General features: G+C 45.0%; 1 long non-coding RNA gene across 1 annotated transcript; it reads right to left on the bottom strand.

The window, feature by feature from the left end:
• Positions 1-5,866: 5,866 nt before the first annotated feature.
• LINC02881 (long intergenic non-protein coding RNA 2881) lies at positions 5,867-6,904 on the bottom strand. The gene is made up of 2 exons (XR_012417302.1): positions 6,697-6,904; positions 5,867-6,519 (listed from the first exon to the last, which is right to left on the bottom strand). It is a non-coding gene; the product is annotated as a long intergenic non-protein coding RNA 2881 (long non-coding RNA).
• Positions 6,905-12,064: the final 5,160 nt, after the last annotated feature.

Genomic DNA, 12,064 nt, shown 5'->3' on the forward strand with positions numbered 1-12,064 from the left:
GATTTATAGCCGGGGAAAGTGAGTCGGAGTGGTCACTAAAGAGTAGATTAAGGATTCCATCATCACACATCTTAGGTTTTTAGCTTTCTGGAAACGAATGTTCTTTCCGGTGGCTCAAGCCTGTAATCCCAGCACTTTGGGAGGCCGAGGCGGGCGGATCACAAGGTCAGGAGATCGAGACCACAGTGAAACCCCGTCTCTACTAAAAATACAAAAAATTAGCCGGGCACGGTGGCGGGCGCCTGTAGTCCCAGCTACTCAGGAGGCTGAGGCAGGAGAATGGCGGGAACCCGGGAGGCGGAGCTTGCAGTGAGCCGAGATCGCGCCGCTGCACTCCAGCCTGGGCGACAGCGTGAGACTCCGTCTCAAAAAAAAAAAAAAAAAAAAAAAAAAAACATGACGGCTGGCCTTCTCTGTGAACGGCTGGTCTTTTCTGTGAACGGCGGGCCTCCGAGCGTTTCCTCTGGAGCTGGTTTCTGGTGCTGGTGCGCCTGTGAGACAGGTGGAGGGGCTCTGCGGCTGATCTGCAGCTTCCAGAAGCAGACCTGTGTGTTTTTCCATTGGATGTGACGTTCCATAACTAAGGGATTAGTGGACCCTTTATTGTTCTCAGTCTTCCTAAAATGATGAGAGGAATTCCTCCTAGACTCTAGAAGATGCTTTAGAATGAGCTAGAGAGATTTTAAAAAATAAGCTTGATGAGGCTTTACAAAAAGAAAGATCAATGGCCAGGGCTTATGTGCCATGTAAATTGACTTGAGACAAGCTAGCCAACAGCCATACTCATTCAAAGATGAATAAAGAGAAAAAGAAAATACACTGTGTGTCCTGGGAAGAACTTCTGGGGCTTAATGGAAATTAGGAATTACCCTGATAACTAAGAGAAGGTTTACTGATAAGATTATAAAATAAAATCTCAGAGGAAAAAGAATAACTTATCTTTGGAAAAACACAAGAAACCATGAATAAAATGCATTAAAAATTCCTATAAGTACTGTGGCACTAAAATTTTAATTAGAAAATTGGCAGAGCAGTGTGCTGGCAAAAAAAAAAATTAATTAGCAATTAATTACATGCTTCTAACTTAATCTACATTTAATTTCTAATTAAAATTAGGAAAAAAATGCCCACAAATATATCAAGCTAATTTTAGCTTCCTATCTGCTGGAGAGCATGTACAGGGCTTTGAAGTAAACAAATTCTGCTTGCAGCCAACTTATCGTGTAAATTTGAATTCAAGAAAATAATATTTACATGCATGCAAGAGCCTGAATAGTTTTTTATCTCCAAGCTCTCCCTGAAGCTTTCATAACTAGCTGATGAATGCATCAAGGAAATGTCAGAGAAGCCGTGGTGAAGGTTCAGTGATGTAAGTGAGTAATCAGAGTGTCCCTGAGCCTCCCCTCCACCCCACTCTCCTAAATCTACTAATTTACCTCCTCCAAGCCTCTTATGTCCACCTCTACCCACTCCCCGACTCCAAATCCAAGCTGCAAACTGCTAGATTTTTTAGACTTCTGACTAGTCTCCACGGTCTTTCTCTGACTTCAGTTGGGGAAGAGAAGAGTAACACACAGGCGTGAACACATCACTCCAGCCTGGAATGCCTCTGGGGCTCCCCTTCCAGCCCTGGGGTGGGAGCTCCCCTCCAGGTCTTGTTTATCCTTGGTGCTTCTGCTATCTCCAGTGTTCTCCCTGACCCCTGTCCCCTCCCTCCACAGCAGCCATTTCCCTGGAGAAACCTCTCTGCCCACACACAGCCCATGCCAGTCTCCACTCTTCCAGCAGCTGGCACTGGGCCAAGTGGTCGTGCATCTGAACCATGGCCATCCTCCTCATCTGTCCCCGGGCATGGGGAGCAGTCTGCTCATCATCCTAGCCTTAATGTAGCCCTTGGTCAGTATGTAGTACCTGTTCAGTGGTGTTTGTTGAAGGAATGAATGAATCCTGCGGTGCTGTGTTGCAGTTGTCCACAGGCTTCCCAGGACTCCACCCCGCTGGGCCTGCATTTTGCTGTTCCTTGAGTTCTCTGCATGGATTGAGTGTGCACCAATGCTGTGGGACACACCAGCCACACTGAGGTCTGGCGGGCAGTTTGGGGATGAGCAGGTCCCATCTTGACCTCATCCTTCAGTTGGAGGGCTACCAGCGGCATGAAGTTTTCTCTAAAATCCCGGGGTTGGGGTGGGGAAGGTCTGATTTCTTTCCTGCTCCCTTGGAGCTTTCTGCAAAGCCTCAGTGTAATACTGCTCACTGAATTGTATATATTTTAATGTGAATTTGTGCCTCATTTTACTGCCCCCTGCTTTGTACCACCCTTCAGGGGTATACGCAGACACCAAGGGGATGCAGAGAGGGCTGCAGCGGCCTTTCTGGAGAGAGAGACGGCAGCTGAAGCTGAGGGCCAGCTGGGGCAGCAGGGTGGGGCTCTAATCTGTCTCTGCAGAGTCGTCCCCTGTTCAGCCTGCAGGGCAGGGAGGCTGCAGAACATTCTTTTCCAGGAGGGAGGTAGGTTTATTGACCTTCAGGTTCCTGGAACTCTGTGATAGATCCCACAGGCTGGAAAGTGTGGTGACTTGCCCTCAGGGTGCTTGCAACTTAGAGAGAATGGGGAGGAGGAGAGGATCCCTTGTGCTCTAGAAGGCTATTAACATTTCTGTCAAATGCTCTGGTAGAGGCAGGTTCAGAGGTCCAGGAGCACAGAGAGGAGGAATACTTTTTTTTTGTTTGTTTTTTTTTTGTTGAGACGGAGTCTCGCTCTGTCGCCCAGGCTGGAGTGCTGTGGCTGGATGAGAGGAGGAATACTTTACCTCTCACTATAAGGGCTGGCTGGGGAGGCTTTGTGGAGGACACGGCACAAGGCCAAGAAAGAGAGAGATGAGAAGAGACAAAGGCCCCAGCAAAGGTGGAGGAGCCAGGGAGTAGTCCTATGTTGGGAGCACAGTGTCCCAGAGAGTGGCAGGAGGTGACTCCGGGTTGCAGCAGATAAGTTGGGGCCTTTAGTGCTGGCCTAAGGAGGCTGAACTTTCTTCTGTGAGTAGAAGAGGAACAGGTGAAGATATTCTACCTGACGATGGAGTAATGGCTGCATCAAAGAGAGGAGACCTGCGGAGAACCATGATGAGTTCATGCGCGAGGGTGGTCGAGGGCAGGACCCTAGGGCAGGAAAGAGCTTTGGGGAGCACAGCGAAGGCTCCCCCTCACTCTAGAGTGAATGACTTGGGAGGAGGAGGAGGCTACGCTGAGCAGACGCTGCAGTCTGAGCTCAGCCCCTCCCCTTGCCAAAAGACAAATGAAACTTCTATGACTTCATCTTACTCAGAAACTCTGAATCTTTCAGGAGTAGTAGACACAAATTTTCCCCTGTCTGTCCCTGTGCCTTTCATACAGATGCAAAAACATGAATCCAATTTGTGCTTGAGAAAGGTTTGTTCAAGGAGCAGACAGATCCTATAACTTGCAAAATTGATGAGTTTGGGCTAACATCACTGGGTTGCTGCTCTGAGAGTTCTAGAAATGCTATAAAAAGACAGCTTAGAAAAATGGTGGAAACAGGCTCTGGAGTCAGTCTTGCCTGAGTTCAATTCCCAGCTCTACCACTTAGCAATTGTGTGACCTTGGGCAGTTACTTAGCCTCTGAGTGCTTCAGCTCTTTTGTGTATACAGAGCAACATAATAGTATCTGTCTCCTACAGTTGGTTCAGTGATTAGAGCTGGGCCTAATCAGCACTGTGTATAGAAGTTGGTTTTTATGTTTGTTTGCTATTGCTGTAGAATTCAAACAGTTCAATATCAACAAAACCAAGGTAACAAAGGGGAATTGAAAAGAAAATAATTTAATCATAAATCCAGGCACAAAGCTTGTATATAAAATTAAACATGAAAAAAAGCCTTGGCTAGTAAAAACAGAGTTTCTGGCAGAAGCATTATTTTCCATTGTAAATACCATGGTTATTAAGTCCTTGTGTGATTTTTTGGCATCTTTTCATTTTTGGAAGATATTTTTAATAGTTTTGTTTCCTTCTGACTACCCTTACATGACTTCATAGTGCTATGTAGGGGAAATTATGGGAGTAGAGAGGCCTTAATATAGAATATTAAATGCATGGTCTCAGAGTGTTTTAACAATGTTGTCACGGGAGTACTCAGAATGCTGTTTCTAGTGAGTTTCTGCCACACTTACAAGTTGTGACACTTTCCAAGCAAAATATTACATTTTAGAAAGTCATAAGGAAGGAGTCATGATCTGGATCATATTTTACATTATATTATATGTGTCTTTTGTTTTTATAATTTTATTTACTAACTCTGACTCTTATAATAAAGAAATTTTAGCACACAGTGAATATCTGGCATATTTGGAAGGGTGCATTTGGTAAGCCATTTTGGACTACGTAGAGCAGGGGTCTGCAACCTGTGGGCTCATACTGGTCTGTGGCCTGTTAGGAACTGGGATGCACATCATGGGGTGAGTGGTGAGTGAGCATTGCCACCTGAGCTCTGCTTCCTGTCAGATCAGTAGTGGCATTAGATTCTCAGAGGAGCATGAACCCTGTTGTGAATTGCACATATGAGGGATCTAGGTTGCACGTTCCTTATGAGGATCTAACTAATGCCTGATGATCTGAGGTGGAACTGTTTCATCCTGACCCATACACCCTGCCCGTGGAAAATTGTCTTCCATGAAACTGGTCCCTGGTGGCAAAAAGGTTGGGGACTGCTGACTTAGTGTAATTGTGACATAAACAAAGAACATTATTCCTATGATTTTATTTAAAATATCTGGCTCTCATATCACTGTGAATATGATCTATTCAGACTATGAAAGAGTTAAGGTTAACATGAGATTGAAAATTTACTTCATTATAAAATTTGGCTATGTTTACCTGCTTTCTATGAAAAAACTCAGATTAACCAGATATATGATTCCAAATATCTAGGCAATGCCCTTAGGTATGCAAAAGTCGATTTTTGTAATTGCCTTACTCTTGGTTGGAACTGTAGACACGTCTTTGCCTTGTCTACAGTCCCACCCAGTGGCAATGTTATTTATTTTATTTTATTTTATTTTTGAGACAGAGTCTCACTCTGTCATCCAGGCTGGAGTGCAGTGGCACGATCTTGGCTCACTGCAACCTCTGCCTCCCAGGTTCAAGCAATTCTCGTGCCTCAGCCTCCAAGTAGCTGGGATTACAGGTGAGCACCACCATGCTCGGCTAATCTTTGTATTTTTAGTAGTGGCAGAGTTTCACTATGTTGCCCAGGCTGGTCTCAAACTCCTGGACTCAAGTGATCCACCCGCCTCAGACTCCCAAAGTGCTGGGATTACAGTTGTGAGCCATGGTGCCTGGTCCCACTGTCAATTTTAAAGGGCTGTAAGTCCTCTCAGGCAAGCACTATGCTGAAAGTTTTGTTGCCAATGCTATTGTTAATCTATTTTTCACCAATCTGATCTGCTCCATTAGCTTCAAAAGACACCTTTTCATTTGTTTGCGTTTGTCTTTGATGGCCTTCTGCCTGCCACAAGCAATCATCTAGAATATGGGCCCGTGCTTGGCTTTTCTACACAAACACGAACAATCTTAAATTACTGGGAGACATTCATCGCCTCCTGCCAACTAGAGAGAGAAGAGGCGCCTCCTGGTGAGAGTTGGACCTTGAGCTCCTCCCGGCCTTCCTTGGGCCTTGGTCCAGGAGGTTATGGGAAGAAACTGGTTTAAAGCTGACCTCATGGGTTCGCTATTCTTATGTAACACTTAGGAAGAGCAGAGACCCACGCGGTTCAGTCCCAGAGCAATGTTGTGGTCAACAGAACACAGTCCAGCTACCAAGAGTTATTTCAAAATAATTCAAGTTCTTTGTTTATATTTCTTTTAATAAAAGAAAAAAGACAAAAAAAGGAAGGGGTGGCCGAGCTGGAAACCTGGCTTTAAGTCCCCTTTGTTTCCCCTCAGGGGTCCCTCAGGTGGGCGCCTGCTTGGAAACCTCTCCACCCCTCCAAACACCCCTTTCCTCCCTGAGTGTTCATTTGTTGATCCAGATTCTGAATAAATGAAGTTGCACAGAATCTACCTGGCAGAAAGGAAACTGCCTCGAGGCCAGGGCTGAGGGGAGGCCCAGAGCAGAGCAGAGCAGGTGCGCGACCTGCAGTGAGCAGGGAGGGCAGGCTGGGGACGCTCACCTCCCAGAAAGACTCTGCTCCCCTCAGCCCTGAGACTCCAGGCTCCCCTGTTCCGCCCTCCCGGAGACCCTGCCGGTCTTCCCCGCGGGGCTCCCTGGAAGCTCGAAGCTCGGGGAAGGGGCGGGCTGCGTCCTCAGGACCTTTCTCAGCAGCCACAGCAGCACATCCCAGCACCTCCTCCAGGAGCCCCGCCACCTCCTGCCACCCGGGCTTTCCCCGGGCTTTCCCCACAGCACAGCGTCCCCTCGTCCCCTCATGGCTGAAACAGTTGTCCCCGCAGACAGTGCAAAAGGGAAGTCTGTTGCGTTTCCATGCAAGCTGTAGGGCTCTTAGAGCTGCTGGGGGAGGAAAAGAAAGAAGAAGAAGAAATACGGTAAGTGTGATGTGGGTACAAAGAAACCAACATGGAGCTTCTGTGGGCCTAGACAGGAGCCCCGGGACAAGTGCACTGGGCCTGCGTCATCGCCAGGCTTCTGCGGGCTCCAGACCCTCCAGAGGACCCCCTCCCCACCCACCTCCCACCCGCGGCCCTCCCGAGTCTCCCTTCACCCCCCTCCTAACCACCGAAGCCCTCCCGAGGCCCCTGGGCTCGTGCTCCTCTGAGTTGCCTGCAGCTGAATCCAGGTGCGGCCTGGGGCTAGTTTCCGGGGGGTCGTTCCCAACCAAGGGGAAGAAGGCCTTTCGTGAGCTTCTAACGAGTACATCCTCACTTCGTCTTCTCATTCTGTTCACCCAGCGCCTGTGACCTGGACCCAGTCCGCGGCGCACAGACCCCGGCTCTGGGCACCCCTGGTGAGGGCCTTCTGCACCACGGCTCCGCACAGCACCAGCCAGCTCGCTCCTGCAGCTTCAGTTCTTTTGTTGCAGTCCTGACGGGTCAGTCACCTGAGCATCCATGCTGCCAGGTGACAAACCCAGGCATGCAGAGATGTAATCCTTTACCCAAGGTGACACGATGTGGAGCTGAATCCAAGTCTGGGAGTCTGGTGACCGTGTCTGGGCTCTAACCGCGCAACCGCCTCACAGTGAAACAAATTGGGGACTGGCCTTTTCCTGAGTGGCCTTAGGAAGGTGCAGTGGCCTGCAGCCTCCTGTCCCATCCCCGCCATTGACAAGTACATCGATGTCCCACAGCTGTGCCACTAGAGGCTGTTTGACTGTGGTAGTTCACATGTATCTGCTTAGTCCTCTTTTGCCAGACTGTGTGCTTTGTGTGCCAGTTCTAATTTAAGTAAAAATCTGGACATTCTTGGTTATCCCACGTGGAGTAAGGACTGAGCAAACTCACATCCATCACCCTGGCCAGGGCCTGAGAGCAGCAGCCTCTCGGCCAGGGGCTCTGTTAGGAGGACTCTGGGCGTGGGGGAAGGGAGGGAGAAGCCCTGTTACTAAGAGTTAAGGACCAAACAGTCAGCAGGCCCAGGAACCCCAGCGGAGCTCCACCATAAGTGAATGTCTAGTTCGACTATATTTTCTTGTAGAATCATTAACTCCAAAAAAATTGAACTGAATCATGTGCGATTCACAAACACACGACTTTACCATCTCACCAGAAACACTCTTACCACAAGGACGCTAAGTCGGTTCTGTAAAATGTGGGCTACATGATGTACCGCACAGCCTTGCAGGCTCCTGTTTTTCTTTCTTTTTCTCTTTCTTAGGATTAGAATGAGTACATGTAAAGTGCTTAGTGTAGGAGGTGGCAGAGAGAGTAGATACTCAATAAATAACAGCAATCATAAGTGTACAAAGTGGGCCATGTGCCTGGCATTGCCCCTCACCCCTGCCTCCCCTTCTAAGCAGCCTGTTGAGCACTTGGTAATTCCTCACTTGAAAGAGATTACAAAGAGGTTTGTTTGGTTTATATTTAAATTTTTTTTTTATTGTGGTAAGATGCACATAACATAAAATTTGTACATTCACATTGTTGTACAACCTCATCACCATCTATCTCCAGAACTTTTTCATCATCTCAGACAGAAACTCTGTCCTCATTTAACACAGACTCCCCATTCCCTCCTTCCCTCCCATCCCTATCTCCTGGTAACCACCATTCTACTTTCTGTCTCTCTGAGTTTGAGTACTCTAGGTATAGGCTATAAAGAGGTTTGATCAACACAAACCATAATAAACCTTAAACCTATAGAATTCAATTAAAGGGTTGGTTTCTCCCATGTCTTCACACAGCTATCACCCTTCACAAAAGTTTCTAAATCAAAGAAGGAAAGTAGGGACTCCTTGTCTTGGGTCTGCAAGACTTTCCCAGCCGTGAGATTGCTCACTGGCCAACCTTGAGCCTCTTAGCTTCAGATCTTCCACTGCTCCACTGTTTCCTCCCAGTTCTTGCTGCTCATCCAGATGCTGCAGAATCAGCCACTTCCCAAACTTGGTGCCACTGGGAAAAGGTGCTCAGTTTTTCCCAGCCTTGCTACCATTTTTTTTTTTTCTGTTATTCCTCCCACAGGACATAAGCCTGTACTCTCTGGGTAACAGAATGTTCTTTTACATTGTCCTCAGTTAAACCCTGGTCAACCAGTGCTTCCCTGAAAGTGACCAATTAATTCATCCAAGGACCAACTATCAGAAATACACTTGCTAGAAATCATCATTTATGATTCAATTTCCAAGCAAATCAGGAATTGTGGATCAAGAGTGTGTCCGAAGTGTGATGTTGAATTGTTACAGTCAGGTCAGACCTCTCATCTGATGCCTGCTGTAATATTATTCCTAGTATTTGCCTGAGAATGGAAGCTTTCCACTTAGTTACAGGAGTCAGACTTCCACCTCCTCCCGTACTTTGTAGCAAAGGCAGAAAGAAAGAAGGAGGAAGAAAGGAAGAAGGAAAAGAAGGAAGGAAGAGAAAAAGATGCCCTATGGCAAAATCCAGTGACGAGATTTCCATTTTTGGCAATAGCCAGAAAAACCAAACCAGTGTAGAACATCTAACAATGCTGGATAGAATATTTAAAATAAATCTTTAAAAATGCGTTGTTAATCATATGTGAAAATAAAGAATGTCTGAAAAGCCTGGAAGTGATGAAGAGGTTCAAAGCTGGAAACAGTAAGTGAAACTGGAAAGATAAGCAATTGTCATCCAGTTTTTGTCCTGGGAGTAGGGCGGAGGACAGGCAATCAATATCCTCTTTAGAGGGAGGGATCTGAAGCTGGGCTTTTTACAGCAGCTGGATCTAGAGCTGGGATGTGCAAACTACAACCTGTAAGCCAAACGCAGCCTACTACCTGATTTTGTAAAGTTTCATTGAAACGCAGCCATGTCTTTCCTTATCATATTATCTGTAGTTGCTTTTGCAAAACGAGGGCAGAGTTGAATCGTTGCAGCCGTATGGACCACAGAAGAGAATAAATTTACTACCTGGCCCTCTATAGAAAAAGTTGACTGTGATTCTTGAGTAACAGAGTAGGAAAAGACACTTGCCTGAGTTGGTTTTGGTTTTGAGTGGAGGGAGGGAATAAAGGGAAAAAACAATCAATCCTTAGAATCAAAAAGTTCAATAAAACTGAGAGAAGACATTACAAACAAACCAAACCAATGCCAAAAGTGAAAGAAGGCACAATTACAAATAGAATTATAATTCTATTTGTAATAATAGAAAGGTAATAAAATAGAATATATTGAACAACTTTATGACAATCAATCTGGAATCAGGTGAAGTAGAAATATTTACAGGAAATATAAATTACCAAAACTGACTCCAGAAGAAATAGTAAGCCTGAATCATCCTATGTTTATGAAAAACGTGAATCTTCAGTTAAAAAATATCTGTCCTTAAGGAGAACACCAGGCTCAGTTAGTTTTTTTTTTTTTTTTTTTTTTTTTTTTTGAGACGGAGTCTGGCTCTGTCGCCCAGGCTGGAGTGCAGTGGCCGGATCTCAGCTCACTGCAAGCTCCGCCTCCCAGGTTCACGCCATTCTCCTGCCTCAGCCTCCCGAGTAGCTGGGACTACAGGCGCCCGCCACCTCGCCCGGCTAGTTTTTTGTATTTTTTAGTAGAGATGGGGTTTCACCGTGTTAGCCAGGATGGTCTTGATCTCCTGACCTCGTGATCCGCCCGTCTCGGCTCCCAAAGTGCTGGGATTACAGGCTTGAGCCACCGCGCCCGGCCCGCCTCAGTCAGTTTTGTGTGCCAGTTTGAATTCTCAGAGCTGAAAATTCCAATCTTACATAAAGTCTTTGAGAGTTTTACAGTAAGACTAGAGAACCAATTTATATAACAAAATCAACTCAAAATGGATGAAAAATCTAAACGTAAGACCTGAAAGAGTAACACTTCTGTTTAAATTTAACTTTAAATGGTCACACATTTAAATAGTGGCTACCATACTGGACAATCCCGCTCTGAAATCTAGAGGAAATGGGAAAACTTCTTGCCATTGGTACTTTGTTGCCATTGCTTTTTGATATAACCCCAAAACACAGGCAACAAAAGCAAAAATAAACAATTGGAATTATCAAGTTAAAAAGCTTATGCACAGGAAAGGGAACAATCAACAGAGTGAGGAAACAACCTGCAGAATGGGAGAAAATATCTGTGAACCATACATCTGATAAGGAGTTAATATAAAAATATATAAGCACCTGAAAGAACTCAATAGCAAGGAAACAAGTAATCCAATTTTAAAAATTGGGTGAAGGACCTGAAAAGACATTTCTCAAAAGATGGCATACAAATAGCCAATGGGTTTATTAAAAAAATGCTCAACATCATTGATCATCAGGGAATGCAAATTAAAGCCAGGATGAGATATTACCTCACATCTGTTTGGATGGCTATTATAAAAAATATAAGAGATTAAAGAATGTTGTTGAGGATGTGTGGAAAAGGAAACCCTTGTAAACTGTTGGTGGGAATTTAAATTAATACAGTCATTTTGGAAAACAGTATGGAGGTTCCTCAAAAAGTTAAAAACAGATCCCGGCACGGTGGATCATGCCTGTAATCCCAGCACATTGGGAGGCCGAGGCGGGTGGATCATGAGGTCAGGAGCTCGAGACCAGCCTGGCCAATGTGGTGAAACCCTGTCTGTACTAAAAATACAAAAATTAGCTGGGCATGGTAGTCCTAACTGCTGGGGAGGCTGAGGCAGGAGAATTGCTTGAACCCGGGAGGCAGAGGTTGCAGTGAGCCGAGATCGCGCCACTGCACTCCAGCCTGGGTGACAGAGCAAGACTCCATTTCAAAAAAAAAAAAAAAAAAGTTAAAAACAGAACTACCACATGGTCGAGCCATTATGTTTGTGGATATATATCCAAAGGAAATGAAATACTTACATTGAAGAGGTATCTGCACTCCCATGTTCACTGCAGCATTATTATCCATAACTAAGATATGGAAACAACCTAACTGTCCATCAACAAATAAATGAATAAGAAAAATATGGTATATATACACAACAAAATACTATTCAGCCTTAAGAAAGAAAGAAATCCTGTCATTTTCAAGAAGGATAAACCTGGATCACATTATGCTAAGTGAAATAAACCAGGCATAGAAAGACAAATGCTACAAGGTCTCACTTATATGTGGAATCCAAAAGAGTTGAACTCACAGAAGCAGAGAGGTGGTTACCAGGGGCTGGAGAGTAGGAGACAGGGAAGATATTGGTTAAAGAATGTAGAATTTCAGTTAGACAGGAGGAATAAGTGAGAATTCTATTGTGCAACATGGTGATTATAGGAAACAACAATGTATTATATGCTTAAAAATTGCTCAGAGAGTAGATTTTAAATTTTCTTACCATCAAAAAAGATGTGTGAGGTTAATTAGCTTGATTTAGTCATTTCACAATATATACATATATTAAAACATCATGTTATATACCTTAAATAAATATATAATTTTGTCAATTAAAAAAAGTAAAAAAG

The sequence above is a fragment of the Macaca fascicularis genome, chromosome 9, assembly GCF_037993035.2.
Source record: "Macaca fascicularis isolate 582-1 chromosome 9, T2T-MFA8v1.1".
NCBI lineage: Eukaryota > Metazoa > Chordata > Mammalia > Primates > Cercopithecidae > Macaca > Macaca fascicularis.